Genomic DNA, 20,930 nt, shown 5'->3' on the forward strand with positions numbered 1-20,930 from the left:
CTGGATAACTATGTGAAGAATAATTATGGTGCAGGATACAGATATGATGCAAAGCATGGGGCAATATATACACTTTGTAACATAAGCACAGTGAATAATAATGATGATGATCATCATACTTCTTGACTATTTTTAATCACAAAAAAATGTTTTGTTAGTCAAAAGTATGTTCAGCTCATTTCCTTAAAAAGGGAGTATACCACCCCTTAAATAAGCATTCTCTTATTCTCTAATTAAAATTGCAAGTCTATAAATAAGACTTACAAAAAATTTATGAATTTTTCCTTTGCGCAATCTTAATATAACTTGCAAACCCGGATAAAACGGCAAATTTTATAATTTGTGCCAGTACGCAGTGTATGTAATAAAGCTTCTTACTGAAAAAGTTGCTTGCCTTATGAAAAATATTACATTCTGAAATGCAAGTTTTTATTCTTTGTTTAATTATTTTTTTACCTGTTCATGACTTTTATTACATTCCCCTCCTTGGCCTTCTCCTTAGTCAAATGGACAACTCCTAAATGCTATTGGAGGAATGTAATATGTTTTGTTAGCACACAAAAACATTGCAAACACCTTTGCAAATGCTAGCCACCATGTTTACACCATTTATGACTGACTAAAGACCTCAACAACTTCCTCGCAAAGTTTGCGACCAAAATGCCTTTGAGAATATTGGTAGTGTATGTAAAAGTATGTATGTCTCGCGCACCTCTGCGAGATTTGTAGGCGCTGGTGGGCTGGCGTGATGACTCCAGCGCGCAATGGCGTTAAATCTGAAAGTATAAATAGCTTATTAAAGCTACAGGACTTTGCCCGTGATAGGTTTATACCTGGTGCTTCTGAGCTTTTTGCTGAAATCTGTATTCTGTTCCTGTTATCTGTATTTGACCTCTGCCTGGCTTTTGACGATTCTCTAGTATACTGACCCCTGCGTGATTATCGATTACCTCTTCTGCCTAATCCTTCTGATTGACTTCCTGGTTTGACCCTTGCCTGCCTGACTTTGTTTGTACTCTGCTTACCCCGACCCGGCCTGATCTGACTACGATTCTGTCGTATTCCTTGTACCGCGACCTTCTGCCCAATGACTTTGCATACCGTTGTGCCCCTTTGCCTGTTCCGAACCCCTCGCCTTGCACCTCTCGTTATAAGACCTGGCGGCATCTGAGTTGCTGAGGGCTTCTCCCGAGGCCAAAGGCGCTGCTACAGGCAGAAGCACGAGCCGAGAACAGGGTGCTTGGCATCGGTTCTGAATTTAGGGTGCCAACCGTAACATTATCACGGGCCATGGATGAAGAAGGTCACGCCGCTGCTGCCGCTGCTCCTTCCACCACTGAAGCGCTCCTCACAACTCTGCTACAGCGCTTGGTATGATCATGAACGGAAGCAGGAATAACTAATGCAAGGTTTCCATAATCTGACCCGTCGACTGGATACTTCCTTATAGTCTCCAAGTCCAGTAGTCATCCCTCCTGTGGCCGTTCCTGTGGGTTCTTCTGTCATGATGGGTAACGTCCCTAAAACCCATGAGCCCAAAATTGTGTTCCCCGAGAAATTTAATGGGGATAGATCTTAATTCTTTGTCTTCCAGGAGGCATGTAAATTGTATCTTATCTTTTTCCTGCAATACTTTGTCACTGGTGAGGAAAAAGTAAGATTTGTAATGACCCTGTTACAGGGCGATCCCCAAATTTGGGCCCTAAGATTACCCTTCTCTGATCCTGCCCATTCTTCCCTTGAAACCTTCTTTAACAACATGGCGATACTCTACGATGACCCGGATCGTGCATCATCTGCCGATTCCGCGATTCATAAATTAGAAACTGGTTGGAACGACACGGTTCTTCGTAGCCAGTTCCGGATAGGGCTTTCTGATTCTGTTAAAGACAGCTTGGTGAATTACCCTCTATCTACCAATTTGGATGATCTCGTGTCTCTTGCCATCCAGGTAGATAGAAGACAGAGGGAAAGAAGGGGTGAGAGGGGTACTTCCTATCTTAATGGTCTTACCAATGTTAAATTTTCTTTTTCTAATGTGGTTACCAGTGTCAAACCTCCTAATCCCTCTGTGCCTCTACCTCAGGAGGAACCCATGCAATTGGGCATATCCCATCTAACTCCTGAGGAAAGGGTTCGCAGGTGGTCTCAAGTGTTATGCATTTACTGTGGGGAAAAGGGTCATTTTCTAAATCAATGTCCTAAGAGGCTGGGAAACTTCCAAGGCCAAATGGAGAAGGGGAGCTCCATTTGGGTCAATAAATTTCCTCTCCCCATTCTTCCTCTAGGATTATGATACCATTATGTCAAGTTTTCTGCTTTTGTGGATTCTGGGACGGAAGGGAATTTTTTGGATGCTGCATTCGCAGTAAGGTTAAATATTCCTTTAACCTCTTTAAATCCTCCTATGAGGATATTAGCTGTTGACAAAAACCCTGGGGTTATTCGTAGTGGTCTATCTTGACGCTATTCTAATTTTCTCCTCTAACCTTTATGACCATCAAAAACATGCTCGGGAAGTATTTAGGTTTAAGAGAGAATAACCTCTTTGGTAAACTTGAGAAGTGCACCTTTGAAGTTTCTTCTGTTCAATTTTTGGGGTTCAATATCTCCAGTAAGGGTCTGGAAATGGATCCTGGGAAAGTTAAAGCTGTACTTGACTGGGCCCAACCTCTTTCTTTTTGTGCAACCCAAAAATTTTTAGGTTTTGCCAACTATTATCGTCAGTTTATTAAAAACTTTTCCCTGATAGTGGCTCCTATCTCTGATCTAACAAAAAAGGGTGCAGATCCGAGCATGTGGCCCCCCGAGGCTATTCAAGCCTTTGAATTCCTCAAAAAAGAGTTTGTGTCTGCCCCCATTCTTCGTTACCCCGACACCATTCTTCCTTTCATTGTCGAAGTAGATGCCTCAGAGGTTGGGGCAGGGGCAGTCCTTTCCCAAAGGCATCCAATAACCAACAAGGTGCACCCTTGTGCATCAAGTAGGCCTTTGAGGAATGGCGACACCTGTTGGAGGGGGCTAAGCATATGATAACGGTCTTTACTGACAATAAAAACCTACTGTATATTGAGTCTGCTAGACGGTTGAATCCTAGGCAGGCCAGATGGGCTTTGTTTTTTACCTGGTTTAATTTTTCTCTTACATTTAGGCCAGGTTCCAAAAACACTAAGGCGGATGCACTCTCTAGAAGTTTTGAATCCATCTCATCTAATTCTAGTGAGTGCATTCCCATCATTCCAAGTGAATTAATTGTGGCAGCTCTGGGATCAGACCTTGCCACACTATTATCCTCAGTTCAATCTTCTGCCCCTGTAGAAACTGCCCCCGGGAGGTTATTTGTACCTGAGGATTTTGGGGAACAGGTTTTAGGTGAAGCCCACGATTCTAAAATGGTGGGACATCCTGGCATCACTAAGACACTGTCCCTTTTGTCTCGCAACGTATGGTGGGCTCTTAGTTACCAGGAGCGCATTTTTGCCACCCCTGGTAACCAGGGGGGCGCTGCCGCCTGAGGCGAGTGTCTCAACTCGCCTCATTGGTGGAGCGCCCCTGATCTTCCCCCTTCTCAGGGGAAAACTGTGATTTGGGTGATGGTGGATAGGTTCAGCAAAATGAGCCACTTCATTTACCTCCCACACCTCCCTTCTGCCAAAACCTTGGCTGAGCTATTCATTTCTAATATTTTTAAGTTACATGGTTTTCCATTTAATATTATTTCTGATAGAGGGTACAGTTTGTTTCAAAATTTTGGCAAACATTCTGCTCTTTGGTTGTAATTGAATTGTCATTTTCGCATTGTCGCATATCATCCTCAAACCAATGGTCAAACTGAAAGGGTTAATCAGTCCCTTGAACAATTTCTAAGGTGTTATGTGTCTTATAGCCAGTCCTCATGGGCTGAACTATTACCCTGGGCAGAATTTGCTTACAACAATGCAACTCATTTTTCCACTGGTGAATCTCCATTCTTTATTGTTAATGGTTTACATCCCAAAGCATTTTCTTTTTCTGGTTAATTGTCCTCTGTACCCTCTGTCAATTCTTCTGTCAAACAGTTTGCCAAAATTTGGTCTGGGCTGCACTACTCTTTCTGCAGCTACGGCTGCTCAGAAGAATGCAGCCAATAGGTCGCGTAGAGAGACACCCAAATAGCAGGTAGGAGACTCTGTTTGGTTATCTACAAAAAACATCATACTTAAAGGGATACTGTCATGGGGAAAAAAAATTTTTCAAAATGAATCAGTTAATAGTGCTGCTCCAGCAGAATTCTGCACTGAAATCCATTTCTCAAAAGAGCAAACAGATTTTTTTATATTCAATTTTAAAATCTGACATGGGGCTAGACATATTGTCAATTTCCCAGCTGCCCCAAGTCATGTGACTTGTGCTCTGATAAACTTCAATCACTCTTTACTGCTGTACTGCAAGTTAGAGTGATATCACCCCCTCCCTTTTCCCCCCAGCAGCCAAACAAAAGAACAATGGGAAGGTAACCAGATAGCAGCTCCATAACACAAGATAACAGCTGCCTGGTAGATCTAAGAACAGCACTCAATAGTAAAAACCCATGTCCCACTGAGACACATTCAGTTACATTGAGAAGGAAAAACAGCAGCCTGCCAGAAAGCATTTCTCTCCTAAAGTGCAGGCACAATTCACATGACTGGGGGCAGCTGGGAAATTGACAAAATGTCTAGCCCCATGTCAGATTTCAAAATTGAATATGAAAAAATCTGTTTTCTCTTTTGAGAAATGGATTTCAGTGCAGAATTCTGCTGGAGCAGCACTATTAATTGAAGCGTTTTGAAAAAAACATGTTTTCCGATGACAGGATCCCTTTAAGGTCCCCTCTCTCAAGTTGGTGCCCAGGTTTATTGGTCCATATCCCATCATTGAAATAATTAACCCTTCTTCTGTTCGCCATAACTCCCTGATAATTTAAAAATTTCTAATTAATTTCATGTTTCTATCCTAAAACCTGCCACACAGGTTTGCCAGCAGTCTTTTCCTCCCCCAATGTTAGTAGAGGGTCAGCCTGAATTTATTGTCCAAGAGTTCCTTGATTCTCGCCTAGTGCGGGGTAAGTTACAATATCTAGTTAAATGGAAGGGCTATGGTCCTGAGAAGAATTATTGGGTTCCAGTTGGTGACATTAGGGCTGATCGTCTCAGGAAACAGTTCCACCTAAAGTTTCATGAGAAACCTGGGGTCCAGTGGCCCCCCCTAGAGGGGGGGTAATGTAACAATCATACCTGGTGGTCTAGTGGGGGGACGGCACGGATGCCTGCTCTTTAGGGTGCGCGTGGCCGCCTCTGCAAGATTTGTATGACACCAGCGCGAAATTTGAAAGTATAAATAGCTTATTAAAGCTACATGTCTTTGCCCGTGATAGGTTTATACCTGTGCTTCTGAGCTATTTGCTGAAATCTGTATTCTGTTCCTGTTATCTGTTTTTGACCTCTGCCTGGCTTTTGACGATTCTAAACTCTAGTATCCTGCCCCCCTGCCTGATTACCGACTACCTCTTCTGCCTAATCCTTCTGATTGACTTCCTGGTTTTGACCCTTGCCTGCCTGACTTTGTTTGTACTCTGCCTGCCCCGACCTAAATCTCACTACGATTCTGTCTTACTCCTTGTCCCGCGACCTTCTGTCCAAAGACTTTGCATACCGTTGTGCCCCTTTGCCTGTTCAGAACCCCTCGCCTTGCACCTCTTGTTATAAGACCTGGCAGCATCTGAGTAGCTGAGGGCTCCTCCCAAGGCCAAAGGCAGCTGCTACGGGCAGAAGCACGAGCCGAGACCAGGGTGCTTGGCACCGGTTTTGAATTTAGGGTGCCAACCGTGACAATATGCAATTTGTACAATACCAACAAATTTGGATTTTAATGGCTACTGCATTTTTAGTAGTAAAATCCAGCTGGTATAAAAATGAGTTTTCCTGCAATAAACGTAGCGCTGTTACAATTTTTTTTAAAACAACATGTTAAAAATGCACTCAACAAAGGAAAATTCCCTGTGGTTATAACATAAATCACAACATAGCAATCAACAGCAGGCTCTGGCAGGGCAATCTAAATAATCTATATTTCACAAACCACGCTGGCCTCTCAAGGGCAGCACACAGGACACATGATTTTTTACAATATTCAAAAGTATAAGAGAATATACTGCATACATAGTCAGTTAAATTATTGTGTGGTTATTGGTGGATAATACTGTATATACTTATTCAGTGCTGCCAAAAATACACATTTCCAATGAGGGTTTACAAAGCTGCAAATGTTTTCAAATTGGTAAAACCTGTTACCACCTTAATACAATAACACATTTAAATTGGACATCAATAATAATATTATTGTAAGCCTATTCATTGGAGGAGGGAATCGAAGGAAACATAAAACATTTTGTGAGTGTTACAGACCCCAGAACCCACCTCCCCAATAACCTAGACAATATAGAAAAAAACTAAGTCAAATGTTTTTTCCCCCTGAAGCTAGGTCCCTTCCCAGGCATACAGTAGCTCCATAGCTTTTGCTTTGGTCCATCCAAAAATGGTTGGAAATGCCATTTGAGGACTTTTTTTTATTTCTTAGTCTATTTTCCTTTTTGTTAGAAATAAGAACTTAATTTCAAGTCTCCCTTTACTTTTCAGTTCCCTGACCCAGTTTAAATCTTTGGGCTTTAATTTAGTATATGTGTGTCATTGCAAGGGATATGTTAAAGTACAACATGTCTAGTAAGAATACAAAAGTGAATCTGTGATAGAGATGGTAATTGCTGTTTTTACATGTATGGATCTTAGAATATGGACTACATTTATTAAGTTCTAGTAAAGGAGTATTGACAATCTACACAGCACAAACTTTTCATTATTATAAAAGTCAGGTGCTCCAGTGAAGGTTTTTTATGCTGTCTGAATTTTAATCAAATACTTAAAATAGTCCCTCTGTAGTAGTATGACAAGAATTACAACAAAGCGAAAAAGGTAAAAGCATAAAAACATAACCCATGGCCTATTATTTAATTTGATAACTTAGACCAGTTATTCTTTTGGGGGTCTGGGATACAGAATTCTGGAGACTGTGAAAAATTACATATAAGAAACTGACTATAATCGATTAAACTAGACAATTCAAGAAAGAAAGGTCACTCAATAATCTTTTTCGATAACTCGGACTAAAACAATTATTTTCCCTCTTTGTATTTGATCAATATTAGTTGTTATTGATCAGATTGCACCATGGCTATACCTTTGGAGGGGATTACCTGATTTTATGATTAAGAATGATTATCAATAAATCCAAGAATCATTATTGAAGGATTGGAATTCATGAATCCATAGCAAAGTCTACTATATCTGGCTTGATCAGTTGCAACTTGCTATTGAGATAAACCCTTTAAGTGCTGCCAGAATTTCGCATTTCATTTGCACTCAGTGCCAGACATTTTTGGAACATTCGGTGTTCACTCAATTTAGGGGCATTTTCTGAGGGGAAACCTTTAGTTTTCCCTCAGAAACCCTTGTAGGAGCAACAAGGAGATCCTTGTAGGATCTTGCAATAAACCTGTTTTATTTTACACACAAAAATTCAACTGATTTGGAAAGCCAATACCAGATATGTATAGTTTTAGGTAGATTTATGACTTCTGTACAGCCATAAACTCCCAGCAGTAAAATACCAAATTTTGAAAGCACAAACACAGAAATCGCCATACTTAGATTCCAAAGCCAGAAAATTCTGTAGTAAAACAGTAGGTTTACCCCAGAAAATCATGTACTTTTGAAAAATACACATTCTGCCAATTCCAGAGTGGGTAGCTACTGTATGTCTCTCTACTCCTCACTACCACTCATCAAAGCTTGTCTGAACTTGTCTGAACTTAGCGGATTTTATAGAAATGTACCAAAATTCTGAAAAATCACTTCAAAGGTTTTACTTTGCTGATACGCCTCTCCCACACAGTATTAAGTACCTAGAAAAAACATCTTAAATATGATTGCCATGTGTACACAGTTTTATGCCTATTGTGCATAGGATTATCAAAGTGTATGGCATTTAGAGGCCCCAAAATTAAGTTAGCGTATACAAATAGTCCGTAGGCCACTTCAGCTAAAAAAAAATCAACACATTTACTTCATTTTTTGTGGGGTAAAAACACAGAAAAACATGTTTACCCCCCATAAACATTTATATTTTTGGAAAGTATACATCGTGCCAAATTTAATATGGGTACCCATGCAAATTACTGAGCCCCAAGGCTTTCTGAAAATTTGTAGTTTTGGTGAAATACCTGAAATTGACTTAAAGCTTCAACTTCCCACCATCATATTGCCCACGCATCATTATGTGCCAAGAAAAACCATCATGAATATAATTGCCAGGGGTCTTCCAAACAGTTTGATGCCCATTGTGCATAGGTTTACCAAAGTATCTGGCATTTATGGGTCCCAAAATGAAGTTAGCGCATACAAATAGTCCTGTTGGTCACTTCAGCTAGTGAAAAATCAACACATTTACTTCATTTTTTTGTGGGGTAAAAACACAAAAAATGTTTTACCTCCCAAAACCATAGATTTTTGGAAAGCACCCATCTAAAATGGGCCCCCATGCCTTTGTGCTCCAAACTACTTTCCCAAAATTAGCAGTTTTGGTGAAATGCCTGAAAATTGACCCAATGCTTCAATTCCCCAGCATCATATTACCCACGTATCATTACTTACCAAGAAAAAACATCCTAAATATGATTGCCAGGGGTTGCTACAATATAAGCATCTGGTATGTGTATTATGTGCCATAAGACCCCCTTACAGTATGAAGACCCTAGAAAATTATATATTTTCCGAAAGTACATATTCAGCCGAATCTAAAACAGGTAAATACGTCTTTCTACTGCAAATTACCAAACTGCAAAGCTATGCTAAACATAATGCTTTTTATGTAATTTCTGAAAATTACATAATTTTTGCATAAAGTTTGCATTTTACCCAGATTTCATAACGTGCCGGCATAAAGCACCCTAATTATGAATGCCAGGGGTCTACTGAACTATGAACTATTCATACATTTACCAAACTATGCAACATACAGAGAGGCCCAAATGGATTTACAGTAGATAAACTTTCCATGAACAAAACCAAGTAACCAACAAAAATGCGGAATACAATAAAATCACCAAAATTCAATAAAAAAACACTAAAATCAATGTTTTTTTTTTTATTTATGTAGTCAACAGTCAGAAACAAAGTTTGAATATTTTGGCTTGGACAAATACGTTTTACGGACAGAAACAAGTGAGCAAAACTAATGCAGCACTGAAAATACAATAATACACTATTTGCAATGGCAATTATAAAAAATTTTTTCAGGCAAAACAACACATGATGCAGTAATAAAAATAAAAAAGCTATAAAATTGTGTAAGTGGGTATATGTGTGTGGACACTAGGCAAATTGTGTGTTGTATGCCTGTGTGTGTGTGCAAGTATGTGTGAGTGTTGTGAATGTGTGAAACACCCCTTAACCTCCAAAATGTATGTGGGAGTGTGTAAGTGTAAATGTAAGTGTGTAAAATGTGTGGGTTAGCCTGGCTGAAGTCAGCTGAAGAAGAGGCAGGAGGGTCCCACGACGATCAGGAGTCGATCATGTTGCAGGATCTGGTAAGTAGGGTTGTGAGAGTGTCCAGGAAGTAGATGCAGCAGCAGGCAGGTGGTCCACATGCGCCTGTTGCTGCCTATGGGGCCCCTGGGCGATCACGCCCAAGGGCCCGCAAGTTGCCTAGGGGTGGGGGATTGAGGCAATGTGAAATGCTGCAGAACATAGAATCTACATTCTGTGACATTTCAGCACCTTCAGCCACAGAACGTAGATTCTATGTTCTGTGGCATTTAAAGGTTTAATGTTATAATTCACATTGTTGTTAAAACTATTTGTATACTTAGGAGTAGGTAAACAACATGTATTCAAGAACCTCTTGTGACAAGTGTTGGCTTTCGGGATAACCAAATTATTAGTCGCAAGTTTGACACTCTCTACAAACTGTGTATGGAACAATTATCAAAGCATGTAAGAACAATTCTCACTTCCTTTAACATTTCAAAAATATGCATGCTGGGGGAAGTGCCAGGGCCTCCCAGAAATTAAATTAGGTATCCGTTGCACCATGGCAATTGGTAAATAGGGATCTACCTGTCTCACACAAGCAAGCCTAACTGTATGCTTTCAAGCCAATCAATTACATATAATTTTGCAGCAATATACAGTGGAAAATTGCATATGTGAGTTCAATATGCAAACAGCCCAGTCCTTAATGCAGCAGCTATAGTACAGTGTTCAATCTGCGCTCTGAATCTGAAACGTAATACTAATTAGGAGGTGCAATTGTACCACATGCAATCACTTGAATTATAGCATTTTAATGAGAAAAATCACAATCACATAAAAAAGCAAAAACACAAGAAAAAGCAAAACGTCATCTCATAAATCAGTCCCCTAGTATTTTGTCATGTTCTGATACAGAACCACAATTTATTCCTCACACTTGTAATTTGCTAGTAGATTCCTATTATTAATATATACTTTATCTTTGCACATTGCTGTAACAAGCATAAACCTAAATGAGTGCAAAATGTTTTTTTTGTGTTATCACAAGATAACAATGATTATGGTTGCCACCACGCCCCTTTAAAACCAAACACATGTTATACATGGCCTGCAGGGCTAATTAGCAATTCATTTAGATGCATGATGCAGACTGAACAGATTTATGTACAGCCATGCATTTAAATGAATTGCTAATTAGCTATGCAAGCTGTGTATTCCATATGTGTTCGGGTTTAAAGGGGTGAGGTGGCAACCCTAACAATGATATATATGATGAGGTTTGCAAAGCATATTCACATTATAAGTTACAAAAATTTTGGGAAGTTTGCAAGAGTCTCAGTAGATTACTGTTCATCTACCATTACTTACTTGTAGGTTAACTATGACTTTGTGAACAAATAAGAGCTTAGAGGAGCGACCCTTATAAAACCGCACCAACCCACCTATTAGGCCATTAGATTTTAGTGAAATGATAAAGTTAAAATGTAACTTTTATTATGAACTTAAAATACCCATAGTCTATTATGTAAATTAAAAAATTAATAGTCAGTGGCATTTTAAAGAACCATAAATATGGGAACCTTAATACACAGCACCCGGGTCTGTTGTGTACTGTATTGTTGTAATGCCTTGACGGCTTATACAACCATGTAGATACAATGGGCAACATATGGGTTAAGACAGAGGTAAATAGCCATATTGACCCCTGTAAATTATAGTGCCGCAATTCAATACCACCGGGAGCCCGCCCTTCCACAGGTCCAGAACACAACTCTGAATATGGGTTATGGTCCGTTACGTAGTAGGCTTAATTAGCCCTTGTAGTAACAAGTCTATTAGGTCAGCGGTCGCTAAAGGTAATCATGCTAGGTGATCGTTGGTCTGGATATAAGATGAGTTTGTCCCAACCAGAAACCACCCTTCCACCAGTACCCAAGCTACCCTCCACCTGGAGCCCGCCCTTCCATTTGTCCATTCCCTCTTGTGCAGGAAAAGTTCCAATGCCCTGCCTTTTGTAATTAAAAAAAGAGTCAATAGTGCCTGACGTGCTTTCGCCCAGCAATCCCAGGCTTTATCAAAGGCAGCGATCACGGAAACGGATATGGATTATTATAGCCGCTCATCTAATGACGTAATATATGTCTGCCTAGTGTTTACCAATTGCAGATAAAGACGTTGTGTTAAAAGGAGGTGGTGATTTTAAAAGTCTCATCTCTGTAATAGAAAAAGTTTGTTGATATACCGAAAAAATGACGTGTCAAATTATGCATAATCCCTCTCCCTAGGAAATGATCAGTTAAGTGGTGTTAAAATAATCTATAATACTCTATAAATTGTAATAACAATGAGAAACGAATAGGAACTATTGATACTACTTATCTTCAGATCGGATACTGTTACAATAAGTAATATAGATATGTTTAACAGAAGAGCTGAATACAAACTGACATTCACCTGTCATTATATCCTCCAATTGATACCCAGATAATGCTTGTGAATGCAGCCAATAAAAAATATATATGTATGTTGATCCAAAAGGCGTATATCTTGTGAAGAAACGCAGGGCTTAGTGTAGGTTTCATTATATGAACATATTCATAACAATACTTTCATTTAATCCGTCATGGCTGAGAGTGTTCATCAGAAAGATCCATTCACTCTCTTTAGTTAATAATGCTTTCTCCAATGACTAATGATATCTTGGAGAGACCCATAGCTTTCAGTCCTCTGCTGGATTGATTTATGGCACTCAGAGAAATGTCAGCTGACAGGTGGCAACTTTCTATTTGCATTAATCCACTCTGAGGCATTCTCAATACTGGAAACCTGCGCATATCAGCCACGAAATCCCCGGCTCTGTTTACCGGGTGGCACCACTTCAGCCGATTCATCTAGGCAGGAGCCACACAGGCTAATTCCAGTGGTGCCGTATTTAACTGGTGGAAGGTCGGTTTCTGGTTCTGGCTCATCTTAGATCCAGACAAACGATCACTGCGCACGATTACCTTTAGTGACTGCTGATCTAATAGACTTGTTACTACAAGGGCTAATTAAGCCTACTACCTAACGGACCGTAACCCATATTCAAAGTTGTGTTCTGGAGGAGTGGAGTGTGTTCTGGCTCCAGGTGGTATTGAATTGCGGCGCTATAATTTACCGGGGTCAATATGGCCATTTACCTCTGTCTAAACTCGTATGCCTCCCATTGTATCTACATGGTTGTTTAAGCCGTCAAGGCATTACAACAATACAGTACACAACAGTCCTGAGTGCTGTGTACTAAGGTTCCCATATTTTTGGTTCCTTAAGATGCCACTGCCTATTAATTTTTTAATTTACATAATAGACTATGGGTATTTCAAGTTCATAATAAAAGTTACGTCTTAACTTTCTCATTTCACTAGAATCTAACAACCTAATAGGTGGGTTGGTGACTTTGGCTTCAGGAATATTATATCAATATTATAGGAATATTATAGGAATATTATATCAGAACTCTTGGGGCTGTAAAACGATTAAATCCCAATGAACCTGAGAAAACAGTCATGATGGGAGTTCTCCGTGACATGAAACTTTCAAGTTAGTATTTTACTGACATCTTATTTTAAAACTTAGTTATACAGTACAAGTACAAGTGTGTATTTTTTGTATGTCTCTTTATTATATTTAATCTTCCCTATTGACTTGGCTCTAGTTTAAATCCAATCTGAACTGCCATTCTTCTCACCCTAACACCTTACAAAATGATACATGATCTAGTCGCTCAGAGCGTGTGCATGACATAACAGGAAATGAGCAGGCAAAAACAAACACATTTTTTATAGACATGGCAGCAGCAAAGACTCCTTAAAGGAACAGTAACACCAAAAAATTAAAGTGTCTTAAAGTAATGAGAATATAATGTACTGTTGTGCTGCACTGGTAAAACAGGTGTATTTGTTTCAGAAACACAGCTTTGGTTTATCCATAACCATAGCCATGTAGCCATGGGGACAGCCATTGAAAGCTGAAAAAGATGATAAGGCACAGGATACACAGCAGATAACAGATAACCTCTATAGAATACAATAAGATTTTTCAGTACGTATCTATTATCTATGGTGTATACTGTGCTTCAAGGGCACCTATCACAGCCAAAATCAAACACATAATAACAATCTGACCAGTACAACATGTTTAATCAAACTACATATATAGTTTTCTGAAAAAAACTGCAGGTTTTAAAAAATCCCTTACTTTGTCAAATGGGTTCTTTCACTGAGGGACTCCATACTGAGACTATAACAGAGACTATAATATGCAAATTTCAGGAGCATGCTCAGATTGTAACACTGCTTTGAGTGTTCTACCCAGAATGCCTAGCTTTAGTAAACGCCTCCAATAAAAGTATCACGAGATTTCCCTATCTTGTCCCCTGCTGGTGATGTTATTATGCAAATGAAGGGCACACACTAACTTCCAGCAGGTGGCAGCACTACTGAACAGCAGCTAACACAGAGGTTTGGCTGATTTGAAAATAGCTTACAAGGGTTGATAAGCAACAAGGAATTTCAACTGAGCATGTGCTAGATTTCAGAGCTACAATTGGCTGGGAATATATAGGTAGGAGGAGCAAGTGAAATCCAAGATGCCTGCCTCAGCTAGAACTCCAGGGGAGATAGGGGAGATCTTGCAGAAGGTCTAGTGAGCTGATGATTTACATTATACAAACAATTCTAACTGTTTTAATAATCAGATTTCTTGAACTTTCACATAGTGTATTTACTTAGGAAATGATTTTAGTTATGATTGGTGCCCTTTAAATGGCTGCCCCCTGTGGCTACATATCAGCTTGTTTATATAAACTATAGTTGTGTTTCTGAAGTAAACACACCAAATCTATCAGCAAAGGGCAACAGTACATTTTATTTTCATTGCTTTAGGACACTTTCATTTTTTGGTGTTACTGTTCCTTTAAACGTTCTCAGCCTGCACTGATTGCTGCAAGTAAATAAATTATACCCTTTGTACAACTACAGTTCAGAAGGAACACCTAGGGGTAGCTGTGGTGTGTGGTAAATTTTAGCTTTTTAAATGATTTGAGCGTGGCGAAGTTTTCTTCATGAAGAGATACAGTATATTTGACATAAATGATTGATGATTTGAAACACAAATTAGACCCTCCTCAATGCTATTACCGAATGACTTCTTTGATAGAGAGGAAATGTAATATTAATACCTTTATGTCGGACATACATGGTGTGTTTTTCTTTCAGTTTCACTTTTACTTTAATATTGACAGACACATCAATATGCTCCGTTTATAAATGGAGATACACAAAAGGACATATCCTTATCTTGGCTTTTCCTGCTCTTTTCATATAGGCAGGCGAAGATGAACCTCTGTTTATAAGTCTTATTAATGACCTATTCCCTGGAATTACTCTTGATAAAGCTGGTTACGCAGACTTCAAGCAGACGGAAGAAGCAGGTCTTATTCACAACAATCATACATGGTGAGCGTGCTTGAGCAAAAGATGAGTGAGCAAAAGATGAATGCATGTCAGAAATAAATATAGATTTATTAATACATTTCCCCTGTCTCAGTCTCTCTCCCATCCTTACTATATCTTCATCCACTTATTCTCACCCATCTGCTGGCTCTCCGTGCATCTCCCACTCTTCTAAATGTTCTATTTCCTCATTGAATAAAACAAACGGGGGGCATTACTTTTTCAATAATTATGCAGTGTGGTATATATTAAGCATTTTTTAAACATTTTAGACTGAAAACACTAGACCTGCTGATCTCTAAGGGAGCATTGGTCACCCTGAATTTATTCATGTTAAATTAATGCTGATCTCTAAGGGAGCATTGGTGACCCTGCATTTCTTCATGTTAAATAAATGTGAAATTAATGTGAAAGAATTTGGTTGTTTAAACACTCTAAGGGAACCTGTCGATCACAGTTCCTGTACTAAAGTGTGATCCTAAAATATTCAGTGCTTCGTTTTCCAGTACCCACTATAACATAAATCGTTTGGATACTGTTTAAATCTTATATTGCATTTGACAATTCATTCTGTTTTTTAAAGAATGACACATTGTTGTGCATTTTATTCCACACAAATGATACAGACTTATGCATATTTTCAGCATAGACTGGATAGATGACCGTATTATGTTTGAAAATACTTTATATTTTCTTGTTGTGGAAAACAAGTTAATGTTAACACATTTTTGTGACAATGCTGCAATTAACAGGAATTATTGCAAGAAAAGCAGTATGTCCTAATGCTATAACGCAGTTGTATGAGAAGTAAATGGAGTTTGACAGATGGGAGACTACAATATTAGTTATTTTTAAAGTGCTCAATGAGAGGAAAATTGGTTTGTGCTGTTCACTACAGAATTTCTAACAAATTGGATTCTAAAAGAAAATGTTTTTCTCACATCCTTGGAGAAAAATTCTTCAGGTTTACTCATAACCAGCAAAAAAATATTATCTGTGAAATGACTGCTGATGTATAACATTGTTTTGCTAACTACATTTCAGTCTCAGCCATACCAAGAAGCATTTTTATTGCGGTTCTTGTGAGACATCTTTTGGGGTTGTCTTTCGTGTCTATTGAATAAAAATGAAAACCTCTGATGGCAAGTTTTTGCTGTACAAAAGTGATATTGTTTAGGCAGCATTAAGTATCAGTATAGATATCATTTATGTATAAAATAATGTATAATTCACTGCCATTGCTGTTATTTAGTGAGCTTGAGAGAGATTTCTGTTTTATCAGTCAACAATAACTCTACCTTTCATTTTTATTTAATGCTTAGCACTACAAGTTCCTTCTTACACCTAGACCTTATTGTAGCGGTGTAAATCTCAATGCCATGAAATGTCGAAAGCTATGACTTTTTGGCATGTCTGCCTTAGGTACAAATGTGTAATAAAAGGAATAGACAACAGAGCTCATTTATAACTATAAGTGAAATTGTATTTGGGTAGACATTGCACATATTGATGTTGCTCCCTGAACTTTTTAACTCTGTCTATTTTAAGGAATGATGACACCGGGACCCAGTGGGGCAGGAAAAACAAAATGTATTAACATCCTTATGAAAGCCATGACCGTCTTCTGCGCACCTCACAAGGAGACGGGAATGAATCCCAAAGCAATAACAGCATCTCAGATGTTTGGCACTCTTGATGTAGCTACAAATGACTGGACAGATGGTATATTTTCAACACTGTGGAGAAAAACATTAAAAGCAAAAAAGGTGTGCTAGGATGAAAGAATGTATTATATAAATATGTCTAATTAAAACTGAGATTAAGTTTAGTTAATTTGATGTGTGTATGTATATTTTTTAGGGGGGGGCATAAATGGATAGTATTAGATAGCCCTGTAGATGCTATCTGGATTGATAACCTGAATTCTGTCCTTGATGACAACAAAAACCCTCACATTGGCAAATGGAGATTGTATTCCCAATGGCACCAAATTGCAAAATAGTTTTTGAACCTGATAATATTGATAATGGCTCTCTGGCAACAGTAACTCAAATGTCATGGTCTTCATGAGTCCTGGACTGGAGGCCCATACTGAAGGCTTTACCAGAACACTACTCCCTGCTTTGCAGCTCTCTTGGTTTCCACTGATTGGTTACCAGACAGTAACCAATCAGTGACTTGAGGGGGGGGGGCACATGGGTCATAACTGTTGCTTTTGAATCTGAGGATCAATTGCAAACTCAATGAACTGTCCCATGTGACCCCCCTTAAAGTTAATGACAAACCCAGTTTTTATTTTTACACTGAACTGTTTCTTTTAGGATTTAAAATACAATGAATCCATAGTGAGAAGAGCAGCTAATAAAAGGGGGTTTAATTGACGTCATGGATAAATCCATGTATATCTGAGTCGGCAAGACAATTGGCTGACATTGATACCTATGCGCTATTGAATACAAACCCTTCAAAACACTTTCAGTCTATACTTTTTGAACTTGTTAAGAAATTTTGCAACTTAGGTGTAATAACTACCCAAGTTAGGGATTTTTTGAAAATTTAGAATCCAGTAGTAGCTATTTTTCATCACCTTACAAAAATACACAAGCCAGAGGCCTCCCAAAGGAAGACCAATCGTGGGAGGAATAGGGTCACTTAGTGAACCTTTCTCCGAACTCATTGATTTTTATCTTTAACCTCTCGTCCTTCATTTGCCATGTTATATCGAAGATAGTGGACAGATATTTTGTACTATGAACAATATGAGCTGGCAATATGACTTTAAATGGGCTAGGATGTCTGCTCGTTATACTCTTGTATTCCACTTACCCTAGGACATTCCATCTTGATCGCTATAGCAATTAAGAATGTCCCCTTAAACAATTGATACTTGAAGTAATATAGTTTCTGTTGACACATCATTTTTTTCTCTTTGACAATCAATATTTTTTTATATATATGGCTTGGTGGGAATACATGTATATGGAGACAACGACCCTTTCAAAAAATATATTCATTTTTATGGATGCAACATAGATGATCTCCTTATTTGGAAAGGAAAAAATATCATTTAACAAATTTGTTGTATTCCTAATCATTAATGATTTGAATTTACGCATTACTTCTGAATATCACAATACCAAAATTAGCTTTCTAGACATCAGCCTGAAAGGAATGTGCTGCCAACACCTTACTACAAGCTTCTTCTTCCCACCCAAAACACCTCCTAAGAAATATACCCATGTTGGTCCCATGGAGATGTAGAAATATATATTTTTTTTTAATTTTTTTTACCCCTTTATAGATCCCTGGTAAAGCCTCACCTGGAGTATGCGTTTCAGTTGTGAGCTCCAGCCCTTAAAGGGGTTGTTCACCTTTGAGATAACTTTTAGTATGATAGAGAGTGATATTCAGAGACAATTTGTCATTGGTTTTCATTTTTTATTATTTGTGGTTTTTGAGTTATTTAGCTTTTTATTCAGCAGCTCTTCAATTTGCATTTCAAGCAATCTGGTAACTAGGGCCCAAATTCACCTAGCAACCATGCATTGATTTGAATTAGAGACTGGAATATAAATAGGAGAGAATCTGAATAGAAGGATCAGCAATAAAAAGTAACAATAACAATACATTTGTAGCCTTACAGAGCATTTGTTTTTTTAGAAGGGGACAGCGACGCCCATTTGAAAGCTGCAAAGAATCAGAAGAAAAAGACAAAAACTATAAGACTATAAAAAAATAAATGATAAAAACCAATTGAAAAGTTGCTTAGAATGTGTCCTTCTATAACATACTAAAAGTTACTTTAAAGGTGAACCGCCCCTTTAAGAGGGATATAAATGAGCTGGAGAGAGTGTAAAGACATGTAACTAAACTGGTTTTGATTGAAGACTTAAATTATGAGGGTAGACTGTCACGGTTGGGGGTGTTTTATCTGGAAAAAAGACACTTGAGAGGGGGCATGATTACTAAAGTTTATTAAATGATATTATAGACAAATAGCAGGGGACCATTTTACCCATAAAGAGGATCACCACACCAGAGGCCACCCCTTCAGACTAGAGCAGTGATCCCCAACCAGTAGCTCCTGAGCAACATGTTGCTCTCCAACCCCTTGGATGTTGCTCCCAGTGGCCTCAAAGCAGGTGCTTAGTTTTTAATTTCAGGCTTTGAGGCAAGTTTTGGTTGCATAAAAATCAGGTGCACTGCCAATAAGAGCCTCAATGTAAATTGACAATCCACATAGGGGCTTCCAAATGTCCAACCACAGCACTTATATTTCAGCCCAAGAACATTTTTTAAGCTTGTGTTGCTCCCCAACTCCTTTTACTTCTGAATGTTGCTCACGGCTTCACAAGGTTGGGGATCCCAGGACTAGAGGAAAAGAACTTATTTGAAGTAGCATAGGTGATTCTTCACAGCGAGGGCAGTGAGGTTGTGGAATGCACTGCTGGGTGATGTTGTGATGGCCGATTCTTTTAATGTCTTTGAGATGTCTTTGGATGATTTTGTGGGCACATATAATAACCAAGCATATTGTGATACTAAAATCTATAGTTATTGTATGAGTATATATAGTTTGTGTGAGTGTATGGAGGGGTCAGTGTGTATGTATGGGTGCTGGGTTTCAATTGGAGAGGTTAAACTTGATGGTCTTTTTTCAACCCAATCAGGTTTTATAGGTCCGAACTGGGGCTATCTGAACCCCAGTGGAAAAAAAGAAATGTATAGTTTGAACCAGAGCACAGTGTATGTAATAAAACATGTTACTGGAAAAAGTTGTTATATTTGTGCCAAAAATGATTCTACCTTAACCAGGTCTTAGAGTGTGTTAACTGTTTAATGAAGATTACACTGTGACATTTTGAACTGTGAATTTATTTATATTTTCTCAGTTTATGTGTATGATTACTTTTCTTCATAATATAAAGTATCAGACAGTTATTGCTAATGCATTTCTATTTCTGAAATTAGGTCTTATTCAATTTTACATATTTTAAAATTAAATGAACAATCTAGGACACAATAGCTAGAAGGGCAGGCCCTTTTATTTAAATTCAATCAGGCTGAAATCGGTGCAGCACAGAAACGTGTATTTATTAGAAGTGTTCCTCATTTTTCAAAGGATCTGGTAGCCTTTAACCTACACAGATCATTGCAGGAAACGTGAGTAAAAACTCAGATTTGCTAAAATAAAACTATCCCCCAGAGCACATTACTAAACAAAAACAATGTATAAGGCATCACATTCTTTAATATTAACAGAAAGATAGCTTAGTTTTTATTATGTATTGAAAGAAATATATCATAAAATTACATAAAACTATTATAGTTAATTTAACATGTTACAAGCTATTTGAAGTACCAAATGATATAACAGCTTGATATATAAATACAGTTCTAAATATATTTTTAATTACACAATACATTATTTAAATTAGCTGAGAATGGTGTACAATGCATATAAAATGAAATAATATTGCAGATGTCAGTTTCATTTGCCAAGATTTTGTAATGATTTATTTATCCTTTATGTCCATATAACATTTACCAGAGCATTACCTAGCATTACAGCTAAAGCACACAGTTTTTGAAATATTTTTTTTGTTCAGTAAATTTTGTTTGTAAAATTACAAGAGGCAATATGGGTATTAGATAGAGCCCACAATCTAGTTGGGGAATACAATTTTTTTTTATTATTATTAGCCAGTCAGGGCTAAAAAACCCCCCCCCAAAAACTACTGTTTCCACAAAACCAGAGTGTAGGCTCTATAAGCCACACATATAGTGGTAAATTTACTATGCGGCGAAAATTCGCCAGTGACGGCTTCACAGC

At 38.2% G+C, this 20,930-nt stretch overlaps 1 pseudogene; it reads left to right on the forward strand.

The window, feature by feature from the left end:
- LOC108719707 overlaps nt 1–20,930 on the forward strand; it is a 218,233-nt pseudogene that overhangs the window by 57,141 nt on the left and 140,162 nt on the right.

Source organism: Xenopus laevis, chromosome 6S (assembly GCF_017654675.1).
Source record: "Xenopus laevis strain J_2021 chromosome 6S, Xenopus_laevis_v10.1, whole genome shotgun sequence".
NCBI classification, from domain to species: domain Eukaryota; kingdom Metazoa; phylum Chordata; class Amphibia; order Anura; family Pipidae; genus Xenopus; species Xenopus laevis.